Here is a 13,370-nt window from a genome sequence, read left to right as displayed (position 1 = left end):
TGATAATAGCCGATGATGGTTTCTGATAGGTGAGGAGGTGCGAATGAATACAGAGATGAAGGGACATCCAACCAGTGTGACTGAAGGAGGAGGACTCATATATGGGAAAATCTAGAGGATCTCATTTTGACAGTATTATTTTGACAGCTCATTCTCCTCTTTCGAGGTTTTTTTTTTCCTTCTGGACTGAACTTGAATCATTGGGGTCATTCTTGTTTGGATGCAGTTCAGTTCTCATTTACTTACTGAGCACGTATGCGTCATGCACTGTGCTAGATGCCTGGGGAGAGGGCAGGCTTTTACAAACCACCTTCTGGTATCATCTCAGGTGAATCTCAGGATGGACTCTAAGGATCTGGCAGAAGGCAAACGGAAGAGCTAAAGGAGGGCAATATGAAGGGAGACTTGGCCTTCGTGCCCAGGTGGAATCTGCTAGTTTTCCCCTGGTGCTGGCGACAGCCTGCTGTACAAAGTGGGACACTCTCTCCAGGCTTCAACGCAAGACATTTCTGGGAGACCTGCAGGGACTGCGCTGGGGCCATCGGCTATACAAGCTGGTCCTTGAGGGCAGCATCTTAGATCCAGATGAAGGATAACAGAAAAGTCCCATTTGGTTCAATTCTCTGTCTCTCTGACCTGCACTGGAAATACCGTTTGAGAGTCTCCCAGTTGAAACCTTCCATTATCGGTGATGGGGAAAATGGAAATTACTCTCCCCCCGACTTTTTAAGGGCTTCCCAGGTGGTGCTAGTGGAAAAACACGCCTGCCAATGCAGGAGACATAAAAGATGAGGTTCAATCCTTGGGTCAGGAAGATCCCCTGGAATAGGAAAAGGCAACCTGCTCCAGTATTCTTGCCTGGAAAGTCCCATGGACAGAGGAGCCTGGTGGACTACAGTCCATGGGGTTGCAAAGAGTTGGACACAACTGAGCACACGCATTTATTTGGTTGCTCCGGTCTCAGTTGCGGCACACAGGATCTTCGTTGCAGCTTGGGGATCTTTAGTTGTGGCATGTGGGAACTAGTTCCCTGACTGCATTGAACACGGGCCCCCTGCCTTGGGACCTCGGAGTCTTAGCCACTGGATCACCAGGAAAGTCCTTTTTTCTTGTGTGTCATGGCTACCAAGAATCACGGAAATGTTTTTCAAACCAAAATACTGGGGACCTTATTGTCTCCAAACTTTCTAGTCAGAGATGGAAGAGCTAAATGTATGGGAAAAGCACATTGCTAATTTAATCATTCCTTTTTATTTGCTGAAACGCAAGGTTCAGATGATCCTGATTCAGAAGAGGGAGTTTGGTGTGGGGCTGTACCAGAAGACTCCAACCCAATGACATTTTGTTCCAGAATTATTTTAAAGCCTTAAAAATGAATGTAGCTGCAATTTCATGTGGCGAAACAAAATGGGTATTTGAGGGAATTCCCTGGCGATCCAGAGGTTGGGATCTGCGCTTTCACTGCCAACGGCGCAGGTTCAATCCCCGGCCGGGGAAATGAGATTCTGCAAGCTGCACAACACAGCCAAAAGGAAAAACAGGAAAATCTAAATTAAAAAATAAATAAAATGGGAATTTGAGAACAGAAATGTAATATTGGTTATGAATCATGATAACACTGGCCACCATTTATTAGCCCTTACCATGTTTCAGGTTTCCTGATAGGTGCCTTATAAACCTGCCCTCGAAGCCCAGGCTGATCGTCAGAGATTAGCTGGTTCTTGAGGTCAGGTTTTCTGCTTCTCCTCATTTTCCCGCTTGTCCTGTTCACATCTGCTTTGTTAATCTTAACGTGAACACATCTTTATCTTAACCCACTTCAAGTTTCTTTTGGAAAAAGGCAACATCCTGATGAATGAAATACATTTTTAGAATGACTTTTTTAGAGTGATTGATTGATTTCAGTTTGATTCAAATGCTAAAGAATTTATGGCTTTACCGAAAGACAACCGCCATTCTTGTTCAATTATTCTGCTCATTTCTACTTTGTAAACAGTGTTCTTTTATGCAAACAAAGTTGGAAAGCCTGGATCTGGGCCCTGCAGGGGCAAAGGCCTTTCCTCTGTTACTAAGTGTACACTAGGGTCCTCAGCTTAGTTCGACTTACAATCTTTCGACTTTAGGATGGTGTGAAAGTGATACTCAGCAAGTAGAAATCGTACTTCGAATTCTGAATTTTCATCTTTTCCTGGACTAGCGGCCTGCTCCCTGGTGATGCTGGGTGGTGGGAGTGAGCCTCTGCTCCTGGTGAGCCCTGTGATCGCGTGGGTGAACAATTAGTACACTGACAATCATTCTAGACCCACAGGGCCGCCCTGTTTTCCTTTTTCGGTACAGCGTTCAGTCAATGACATGAGAAGCTTTGTGATACAGGATTTTGCCCAACTGTAAGCAAATGTAAGTGTTCTGAGTGTGTTTAATGTCTGATTCTTTGAAACACCATGGACTGTAGCCTGCCAGGCTCCTCTGTCCATGGGAATTCTCCAGGCAAGAATACTGGAGTGGGTTGCCATGCCCTCCTCCAGGGGATCTTCCCAACCCAGGGATGGAGCCCAGGACTCCCTCATTGCAAGCAGATTCTTGACCAACCAAGTCACCAGGGAAGCTCGACTAAGCACACAAGTTAAAGTATTCTGAGCATGTTTAATGTAGGCCAGGCTAACATATGATGTTCTGTAGGTTACATGCATTTTTCAACTTATGATGGGAGTATCAGCAAGTAACCCCACTGCAAGTTGAGGAAGATCTGTATTGTCTGGTGGGGCTTCAGAGGGAGGCTCTGGCATTTCCACACCTGCCTGTGCATCATAATCAACAGGTGGGGTGGATTGTGGTCTAGAATGAAGCTCACTCTCCTTTATAATACGAATAATGTGTCTTCACATATACATAATCTTTACACTTGTACTTCATGGACAATCTATATGTGTGTGCCTGTAAGTACAGTTATGTAGCTGATCATTTCTCTGTTTCACTTCTTCCTGAGTTGCCCTCCATAATTATGCAAAATACTTGTGCACAGTAACCTAACTAAAATAGAAACTATTCAAAGAGAATTCAGATTTCCAGAGAGGGTGGCTGCCCAGTGAGTGACAAGGACTCTTAACGAGGACTCCAGGAGGATCGGCCACACCTTCACTCGAGGGCAGGAGCCTTCTCTGGCTGGGAGCTCCCTCCTGTGACTCTGGCAGTGGTGAAGCGGGGACGGATGCTCCCTCTGGGGCTGGGGTCCCGTTGTCTGCCCCACGCATGCTGCCTTTGGGAGAGGCAGGGAAGGGACATCAGGTCAGGTCATGGCTCAAAAATCCATGCTGTTGACTTACAGACCCTTCCAGGAACTTCCAGGTACCTTAAAGCGAACTGCACATCAAAGCAAGTGGCCCTTAGACTCTGAGGGGAGGCAGCTCAGGATCCCTAAATGGAGCTCTGTTATCAAAAGGGCCCTTACGCGGTGAGGTGCTGAGGTAAAACCAGTGCGTTCTGACTTGCTGTTGGCGTGTTTGTGTTTTAACACTTTGGTGAGTTCTTGTTCTGACCTGGAGAAGCTAGGAGTAAGATGGGGGGATGGACCTTAAAGTGATGGAAGGATTTTCATTCATTTTCTGATAATCCTACTGCCTGCCTTGCCTGGGAAAATGCTTCTTTGCAGTGTCTAGTAGTACAAAATAAAACCAAATAGTCTTTGTGTATTTACACTGGGGCTTCAGTTATTTAAAAACATGGATAGGAAAAAAATTAGCAGAAAATATAATTAAATAGTACCAGTGATTTCCTCATGTTGAGGTGGGTATCTTTTTTTCCCCAAGTTTTGTACTAAATGGGGCATATTTATAATGAAACTGAAATATGGGGTGGGGGACCACCCTGTTTTGCAATTTATGCTACAAATTTTGTCTGAAAATTCCACCAAATGGAGTATCTTCAAACCTGGGGGAAGTGTGTCACCTGGAAAGCTTTTAATCTTCAGAGACTGCGAGGTCTAGAATGGGGGTGCTGATGTACAGCCCAGGTAGAGGACCCTTGAGCTTAAAACAGATAGTGTAGGGGGTCCCTGGAGAAAGAGAACCAGGAATGGCTTTCTCAACATAAGAGAAGTCATTTTGGGCTCTAAGCCTAGCCACAGTGTTTGCCTTAACGTGGCTCAGTAATTAACGATGCTAAGGGAACAAGGAATACAGGAACCGAGAAAAGGCAGTCAAACAATAGTGAAATGATAAAGCAGAGTCCTAGCTCTTTCTCAAGGGATATACATAATATTGATTTATGTCTGAGTTCTGCAGGAACTAAGGCTCCTTTCCATGTGGAAGCCAGAAAGTGCTGACTCGACCCTCCTGATTTCAATCAACTAAAGCTTGGCCTCTGTCGATCTTTGCCCCATTCGATACTGAATTTTCTATTCTATGCTGAATTTTCCTCTGCTCAAAGACCTTCATGAGTATGTATGTGCCTTTAGCTTAAGACCTCCCCAGTTTTGCTCTTCAGAGAGAGACTGCTTTGGGAAAGATCCCTAGTGTTCTTACTTGCTGCAAGTAATACTAAATCCCTCCTTCTACTGATTAATCTGAAAGAGGTGAATCCCAACTTGTAGAACCACATATATATTTTATTTCACAAATCCTCTCCCATTTCCAAGAATGCTATGAGTTCTGTGTATATGAGTTCTGTGCTTGGTTTTGCTTTCTGGCCTGATGCCTGTCAAGAGAAAAACCCAGTTTTTAGGTAACAAGCTAATGGTTTCCAGACTCCCTCATTAATCTGGGTATGACCCTCCTGTGAAGGCCATGACAGCAAGACTCTGGCTGGAATCAGAAGCTGAAGGGAGTGTCAGCAGCCACCCACTACTGTGAATGGATAACAGGGCGTGGGTCCCCTGGGTGCCTTGGATTGAACAGATTCCCCAGGGTGGTTTCCACATCCTTTATTAACCTACCAGATACTGGAAAATAGTCAGTTAATTTTCAAAGCAATATTCATTTAAATTCATAAAAAAAACACACATACACACAAAACTCATAGCACTCTTGGAAATGGGAGAGGATTTGTGAAATAAAATATATATGTGGTTCTGTAGGTTGGGATTCACCTCTTTCAGACTGATAAAAATAAACAGGCTAACCATGACAACTTTTAAGCTAAATATTCAAGGAGGCAGTGGTAAAGAATCCACTTGCAATGCAGGAGACGCGAGTTTGATCCCTGGGTCAGTAAGATCCCCTGGAGAAAGAAATGGCAACTCACTCCAGCATTCTGGGAAATCCCACGGACAGAGGAGCCTGGTGGGCTACAGTTCATGGGGTTGCAAAGAGTTGGCCACGAGCAAGTTCTGGGAGATGGTGAAGGACAGGGAAGTCCGGTGTGCTGTCGTCCATGAGGTCGCAAAGAGTCAGACACTGAGCAACCGAACAGAAACACTAGCAACTAAACGACGACGTCTTTTCGGCTAGCGGGTGTGAGGGTGGGCTTGGCAGTGATGGTGATGCTGGCCAGGATCTGAAACTGTAACAGGAGAAGTGACGTAAGTCACTCAAGGCTTGGTTTGCAATAAAGATAACATAGTGGAGATTTTGATCTAAAAGTAAAATCAGTGAGTTTTCTCTCTTAATTATCTTCTCCACAGGACATGAGGGTGTTTCATTTCAGATTCTAGAGACTCGGATAAATGAAAAGTTCCTGAAAGTCAGGTAGACAGACAAGCAAATTGATTTTCAGTTGACTGGAGTATTAGACACAGACCAGATGTCCCTTGGCCTCTGCTCGCCTTTCCTGAGAGTTGTCTCTGCTCAGAGCCAGGGGCAGTCACACTTGGTCCACAGGATCCGGCCTTCCTGGCTAGAGTTGGATGGGACTAGCAGTGGGACTAAGAGTCTCAGTCCTGAGAGTTTTGCACTGGGGCTGTGAGATGCTATTTAGTCATCACCGCAGGGCAGTGAACGGAGGACTGGAAACTAGGGAGCGAGGGCAGGCACGCGGTCAGGGGCCCGCATCTGCAGTGGTGGTTGCTTTGCTCAGGGACCAGCCAAGCGGACAATTAGAGAGAGAACGAAAGCGAGGGGCGACGGCTGCCGGCTTTCTGGGCCAGTCCTCTGTGGGTCCCAAGGCAGGCTGGATGCCCTTGGATTCCATCAGCCACCTCGAGAGCCTTCCATAAAGGCCTTTTTGCTTAAACTAGTTTGAAGTGATGTCTTTACTTTGTGACCCAAAAAGTGTTGACTAGAAAAAATGGTAACCAAAGCAAAATGCGTAACTTAATCAGAACTAATAGTGAGAAAGAAACGTCAACAGAAGCAGACATTAAGAATGTATTAGTCATTTTTCCCTGATGAAAACTTTAAAGCAGTCATTTTTAGCTTTGGGGGGTGTTAATGGTTAGAATTCTTTAAGAAACTCATGAAAGTTACAGACCCTCTCTTCAGAAAAAAACCCCACATTTTGCATATAATCCATGGACCACAGATTAAGTAGGTTAGGTAATTAGGGTTTTGATTTGAGCCTTAATAAATGGGGCTTACAGACATGTTATTTTCATTATATCTCCCAATTATATTATAAGCTTCTTTGTAAAGGATAAAAGATTTGTTTCTCTGTAAATTTAGTTTATTAGCAGATGGCTCAAATGGTACTGTTCAATAAAGTTATTAGTATCTGTTAAACTACTGGATATATATTTTATCAAAATACTTTATAATAGGACTTCCTTGGAGGTCCAATGGTTAAGACTTGCTTCCAATGCAGGGGCTGCAGGTTTGATCCTTGGTCAGGAAACTAAGATCCCACATGACATGGGACACAGCCAAAAAAACACCAAAAAAAATCCCCCAAACTTTGCAATATTGAAAAATACTTTTTCAATTACTAAAATACTTTTTGCATACAAACCATGATTTGTACCCCGAACATCATTAGTCATCAATGAAATACAAACTCAAACCATAAGACACCACTACTTCACATCCACTAGAATGGTTAAAATAAAACAGACAAATATTACCAAGTGTTAGTGAGGATGCAGAAAAACTGGAGTCCTTGTTTGTTGCTGGTAGGAATGTAAATTGTGCAACCACTGTGGAAAACATTTTGGCAGTTCCTCAAAAAGCACAGGACTTCTCTGGTGGCACAGTGGGTAAGAATCCTCCTGCCAATGCAGGGGACACGGGTTCGATCCCTGGTCTGGGAAGATTCTACAGGCCACAGAGCAGCTAAGCCCTCAAGCCACAACTAATAAGCCCCTGTGCTGCAGCTACTGAAGCCCACGTGTCCAGAGCCCAAGCTCTGCAACTGGAGAAAACTCAAGTGCAGCAGCAAAGAGCCAGCACAGCCAAAAATAAATAAATAAAGCAGTGTGTACATGTCAATAAATAAATAAATAAATAAAGCAGTGTGTACATGCTGATCTCAGGCAAAATTTTTTTTTTTTTTCAGGCAAAATTTTTAAAAAGAACCTATAAGATCTCTAAAAAAAAATAAAGCTAAATGTAGTTACCACATGACCCAACAATTCCACGTCCACTTCCAGGTATGAATAAGAGAAATTAAAACTTGTCACACAGAAAACATGTGCATAAATACTCATACCAGCATTATTTATAATACCTCCCCCCCAAAAATTGCAACAACCCAAATGTCCATCAACAGATAAATGGATAAACAAAATGAGGTATTATCTGTATGCTGGAATATTATTCAGCCATAAAAAGGAATGAAGTATCAATATACGATATAACTTACATGACCCTTGAAAACATTATGCTAAATTAAAGAAGCCAGTCACTGAAGATCACATATTATATGATTTCATTTATGTAAAATGTCTAGACCAGGCAAATCATAGAGGCTGAAAACAGATTAGTGGTGGCCATAGTTAAGGAGGAAGCACTGCTAATGAGTATGGGATTTTCTTTTTGTAGGATAAATTATGCCTCAAACTGCTCTAGAAAAATCTTCATTGGGGATCTCAAAAGCAGCTCTAACTCAGGAGTCCAACACTAAATTCTTGCTCTTTCACATCAATCTTGTCTTCTTTCTATGCTCTGTGGAGCTCAGAATGGACCACAATGCATCTGCTTAAGCAAAGTGGAAACCCCTGGGGCATGCTTGGCATCTTGTCTCTGCCCTGCCTGCCTCCCCCCAGCAAGGTTTAGTTCATCCCCGAATCTTTTCATTTTTATCTCATAAATCTCTCCTTAGTCTTTCCTCTTGTCCATACCTTTATTGTTACATACCAAGCCTACATACAAACATCTCTTGCTAACAAAATTTCCTTCTGGTCTACTCACTCTTACCCCTCTTCAACCTACCACCCACGCAGTAGCTGACAGGGCCGGGTTGCTCAGTAGATGGACCAGGCTCGTGCTGGTCCCACAAAGCAGGCCACAAAAAACTGAGGCAGGAAGCCTGCCGTGTCGTGCCTGCTGTCTGTGGCACACAGTGGGCGTTGATCCAGGACCTTGCTTCAGACGTAAACTAAGAGCCCCTCCAGGTGGAGGCTTCCCAGGTGGCACAGTGGTAAAAGAACCCGCCAGCCGGTGCAGGAGACGCAAGAGACACGGGTTCAACCCCTGGTCGGGAAGATCCCCTGGAGTAGGAAATAGCAACCCACTCCAGTATTCTTGCTTGGAGAATTCCATGGAAGGTGGAGCCTGGTGGGCTACCGTCCATGGGATCACAAACAGTCAGATTACATACTGACCACAAGCATGCAGACCCCAGATTGGATGGAAACAGAAGACTGATGATTAAGATTCCCAAAACATCATCCTGTTATCTCACCACCAACCAATCAGAAGAATGTCTATGAGTTGATCACAAACCTGTAATCCTCACTCCTAATGCTGCCTTAAAAAAAAAAAAACCTTTGCTCCAAAGCATCAGGGAGTTCAGGTCTTTTGAGCATGAGTTGTCCATTCTCCTGGATTTGTGTCCAGCAAATAAATGCTATACTTACCTTCACCACACACACACACACAAACATTGAGACAACTTTCTTGAAAAATTTTGTATCGGTTAGGATACAAAATTCCTGCAGGTAATAGAAACCCCAGCTAAGACAGTGAGGAAATGTATTATCTCTCCTAACAAGTTCAAGGTTAGGTAGGCCCTAAGGTAGGCTCAGCCATGTCTTGAAGTGCCTATGTTTTTCCTATCTTTCCATTCTGCTGCCTCCCCTCATGGTGGTAAGGTGGCCGTCAGGAGCAAACATGCAGCCTATTCCCCTAAACACATCCTGTGGTAGAAGAAAAATCTCCTTCCCAACTATAAGTTCTTCCCTGAGCTTGAATTGAGCTAATCTAAGCTACATGTGCACTTGTGGGCCAAGGAAAGGCCAAAAACTTGTTGGCATGGACTGACTGAGGCTTACTTGTGGATTAGGTGGACAGCTGAACAAAATTTGAGAATCTGCGGAGAAGGAGGAAGAGGAGACAGATGCTTGCCCCTGATCTAATATGGCTGTTCTTCTATACAAAGCTTGAAATACAGGGAAGGGGCCTTTGTATACTGCAGAAAGAGGAAGGTAATTTAAGCAAAGCAGTCATACTACAGTATGACTTCCCCCCCTTATTTCAATATTCAAAACCCAAACGCATTTGATTTTCTGTCACCCGGCACAAACTAACTTTAATAATTTGTTTATAATAAAGTAAAGAGCTTTCTAATTTTTCTTATTACATTATGACAAAGTTAAAATGTAAAAGCTGGTGTATGCGATCAGGGGTGGGTCATTCTTTTCCCAATTAAAAAATATACTAAACATGATGGCAGAGCTTCACTGACTACAGGAGTAAATAAAAAGTCACAGTCTTTTCTTCTGGGCTGTAAGCATTTAAGCAATATATTGATATATCACACACCTACAATTATGCCAGCCTTAAGTGAAACGGAAACATACTTCAGGCACAGTTACAGGATAAGTTGAAAGATCTGAAACCATCTCTTCAGATAATGGGCTTGGGCACATTATATGTAGTTAAGTTATAAAATCTACTGTATTAAAAATTAAGCACGTCTAACCCAGAAATAAGGACTTTCGTGTAATCTTTATAAAAACGAGGCTGATTTAGAAAAGTACTTACGTCACTAGCAAGCACTGAGGCCTAGGTAATTCACGTTCCTGTACCTGTGTGCGGTTGGCAGCTGCTCGTTATGTCATACTGTGGAACCTCCCTGCCCCTGTGTCGTCAGGATCTGTCGATGGCCAGTTAAAGAGAAAAGTAAGTTGAAGAGAAAAGCAAGTTAAAATGGGGAACCACAAAATTATAATAAATGTCCTTATAACTTTTTAACTTAAAACATATACAAGTTCATTCACCCATCATTCCTTTGATATCAGGCTAAGACCTCGTCTCTGAACGGGGTCTCCTGATTGGGGTGCGCATAAGATATCCATTAGCACAGCAGGTAGCCTTGTCAATTTTAGTTTCAGCGCAGTGAGGACTCAAGACACTTGTGGAGCAAACCAAGGGCAGAATTCTAGATTTTGCCCTTTCCTCCCGCCCAAGCTTTCACATCTGTTCTGTCCACACTTGATTCCACAGCATCTTTTTTTTTCCTGATAGCAGGTCTTTCTCAAGCATTCAACGTAATCTCAGAGAGATTACGACTCTCTTCACACTCATATTTGTTTGATTTTGGTAACACTGCATGAAATCATGTAATTACTGAGTACAACTTGCATAAACAAGTTTGGGAACAAGTGACTGACTTTGAAAAGCATACGATGCCAGGAAAAACGTGACTAGCCCATCAGGAACTGGCCTACTTACTAGCTGTAAAAAGTTTGTGGGCCTTCCTCACCATTTTTCAGAAAGAACAGAGACTGGTTCAAATGTCTGAACCACAGGAAAGCAGAGTCGGTTTAAGAAACAGAACATCTAAGTTCAGAGACTTAGCCCTCACACTCACATGAAGTTAGTGCAGACACTCTTCTGGAAGGGATGTTAACAAAGATCTGGCCAATCTTCCTTTGCTATTAATAGGTCCCTAGTGGGACCAGCAACGCTTCTCTGAGCCCCCATCTGGATGTGTGCAGTGGGACTGGTTCTGCCCCTGGTAAATACTCTAAAATATAAAATATACCTATCTTCCTTTGAAGGAGGCAGGCGAGGAACTGTTCCTAGTTTACGTTTAATAAAACACTTAAGTCTAAAGTAGCCTTAATATAGGTTGGATTACTAAGGATAATAAAATTCTCTAGGAGAACCCATCTACTAGCCAAAAGGGGGGAAAAAATGATCCTGTTTCTGGTGCCCTCTTGTGATAAAACAGCAGGTCTACAGTGGGATTATAAACCTTTAAGATTAAATTATTTTCATTTACCTTCATTAGGAGTTGAACACTAAGAATTAGACAGCAAAATGATAAAACAGGTGGTGCTTGAGGATAAGCCATGAAATTAGAAGTATTTCCTCTCTACCCTCTTAATGTCTAAAATGAAATTGTATTACTTTTAGAAGTAAAAACAATGAAAATACCACCACAATTTACCACCACACTTAATTAGTAATAATAAGCAGAAGCAGTTTAAAGTTCTAGATAGAATGACTTGTAGTCTTAACCTTAATCCCTCTTTGAGTAATTCTTATTGAATCCAGTGGGAAGACCAAATCTTTTATGTTCCTATTGTTTTGTCTCAGGCTGTTTAAAAACTTTGAGAGACAAAAACCAAGCAAGACAAATCCACAGCTGTTTTCCTACTAGCATTTAGGAAGCTCACCAAGTTATAGAATCTCTATCTTAAAAGGTTTAACTAGCCTTCCTAATGGCAGCATTGAGTGGGGTAAAAGTTATGCACTCTGGAGCTGAAATGCCATTGACTAGGGGAGTGACTATTGGAGAAGGAAATGGCAAGCCACTCCAGTGTTCTTGCCTGGAGAGTCCCAGGGACGGGGGAGCCTGGTGGGCTGCCGTCTATGGGGTCGCACAGAGTCGGACACGACTGAAGCGACTTAGCAGCAGCAGCAGCAGCTGAGTGACTCTGGTTACTAAACCTCTCTGCACCTCAATTTCCTCATCTGTAAAATGTTGTTATAACATTACCTCCCTGATGATTAGGAATATTAAGTTAACGTCTAGTTAGTTATATGTAAACTGCTTTAAACAGTGCCTAACATGTAATAGGTTCTATACAAGTTTAACAAATACAGGCAAATTTTTTAAATGTCAGTGAGTTTACTAAGTATATATTTTAGCATTATGAACAGTTTTCATATTATTTTCAACATGCTCTCATTCAGCACCCTTATCCTTTAAGATTTTTTATTAATACTTCCTACTTAGCCTAGACAAGTTGAGTTAGTATTAGTCGCTCAGTCATGTCTGACTCTTTGTGACCCCGTGGGGTGTGCCCGCCAGGCCCCTCTGTCCATGGAATTCTCCAGGCAAGAATACTGGAGTGGGTGGCCATACCCTTCTCCAGGGGATGTTCCCCACCCAGGAATCATCTGGGTCTTTTGCATTACAGGCGGTTTCTTTACTGTCTGAGCCACCAGGGCAGTCCAGACAGGTTAAACAGAGGCTTAATGAAATGCAGGCTAAACTTAGGACAAGTAATCTAAATGTCTAAGAGGACAAGGTTTATATGAGGTAAGGAGATGAAGATCTTGAACAGGGAATTCCCAGCTGGTCCAGTGGTGGGGACTCCATGCTTTCACTGCAGAGGGCCTGAGCTCACTCCCTGGTCGGGAAACTGGGATCCCGCAGGACGTGAGGCCGAAACAAACAGAAAAGAAACCTTGACTGATGTCATGTGTGTGCCCATCTTAGACAGCAGCCCTTCTTAAAGCTCCCCACAGCGTAGGGGTCCCTAACAGATGCTGACGGTGCACCAGGAGGATCCGGGTGGAAATGTGTGTTTGTGGATGCCGGCAGTTTTAGAAGATGAATACCGACTCTTGGATGTTCCAAGAACATCAGTTCTTGGCTCCTTCAAAAGGTGGAGCCTGATGACCCCCTTGAGTGTGAGATGGACTTAGTGACCTGCTTCTAACAGATAAAATGAAGCGCCAAGTGGTGGTGTGTAATGTTGGAGACGAGGTCTTTCCTCGCTTGCATCTGCAGGCAGCTGAGGGCAGAGGACACCTCTGGTCACTGAACGGCTGACATCTCTTGGATTCAGCGCCTCCCCTCCATGGGTTAACACTGTGTTCACGCTGTCACATTCTCTTTCTCTGTATTCCTGGTAAACCGACATTTTCTGTTAACATTTTCTTTCCTCAAATGAGTTAATGGCAATTAAAAGCCGCAGTGTACCTGATAAACGCTGAGGCTCTTCTCACATGAGTCAATAGTCTGACTCTCTGGGGATATCTTATTACCAAGTCCTCAGGAGGGATCCCGCGGCTGTCTTCACATACTACTTGCATAGTTTGGAGCACAGG

This window comes from Bos taurus, chromosome 27, assembly GCF_002263795.3.
Source record: "Bos taurus isolate L1 Dominette 01449 registration number 42190680 breed Hereford chromosome 27, ARS-UCD2.0, whole genome shotgun sequence".
Taxonomy (NCBI): domain Eukaryota; kingdom Metazoa; phylum Chordata; class Mammalia; order Artiodactyla; family Bovidae; genus Bos; species Bos taurus.
Note: the sequence above shows the minus strand (reverse complement) of the source record.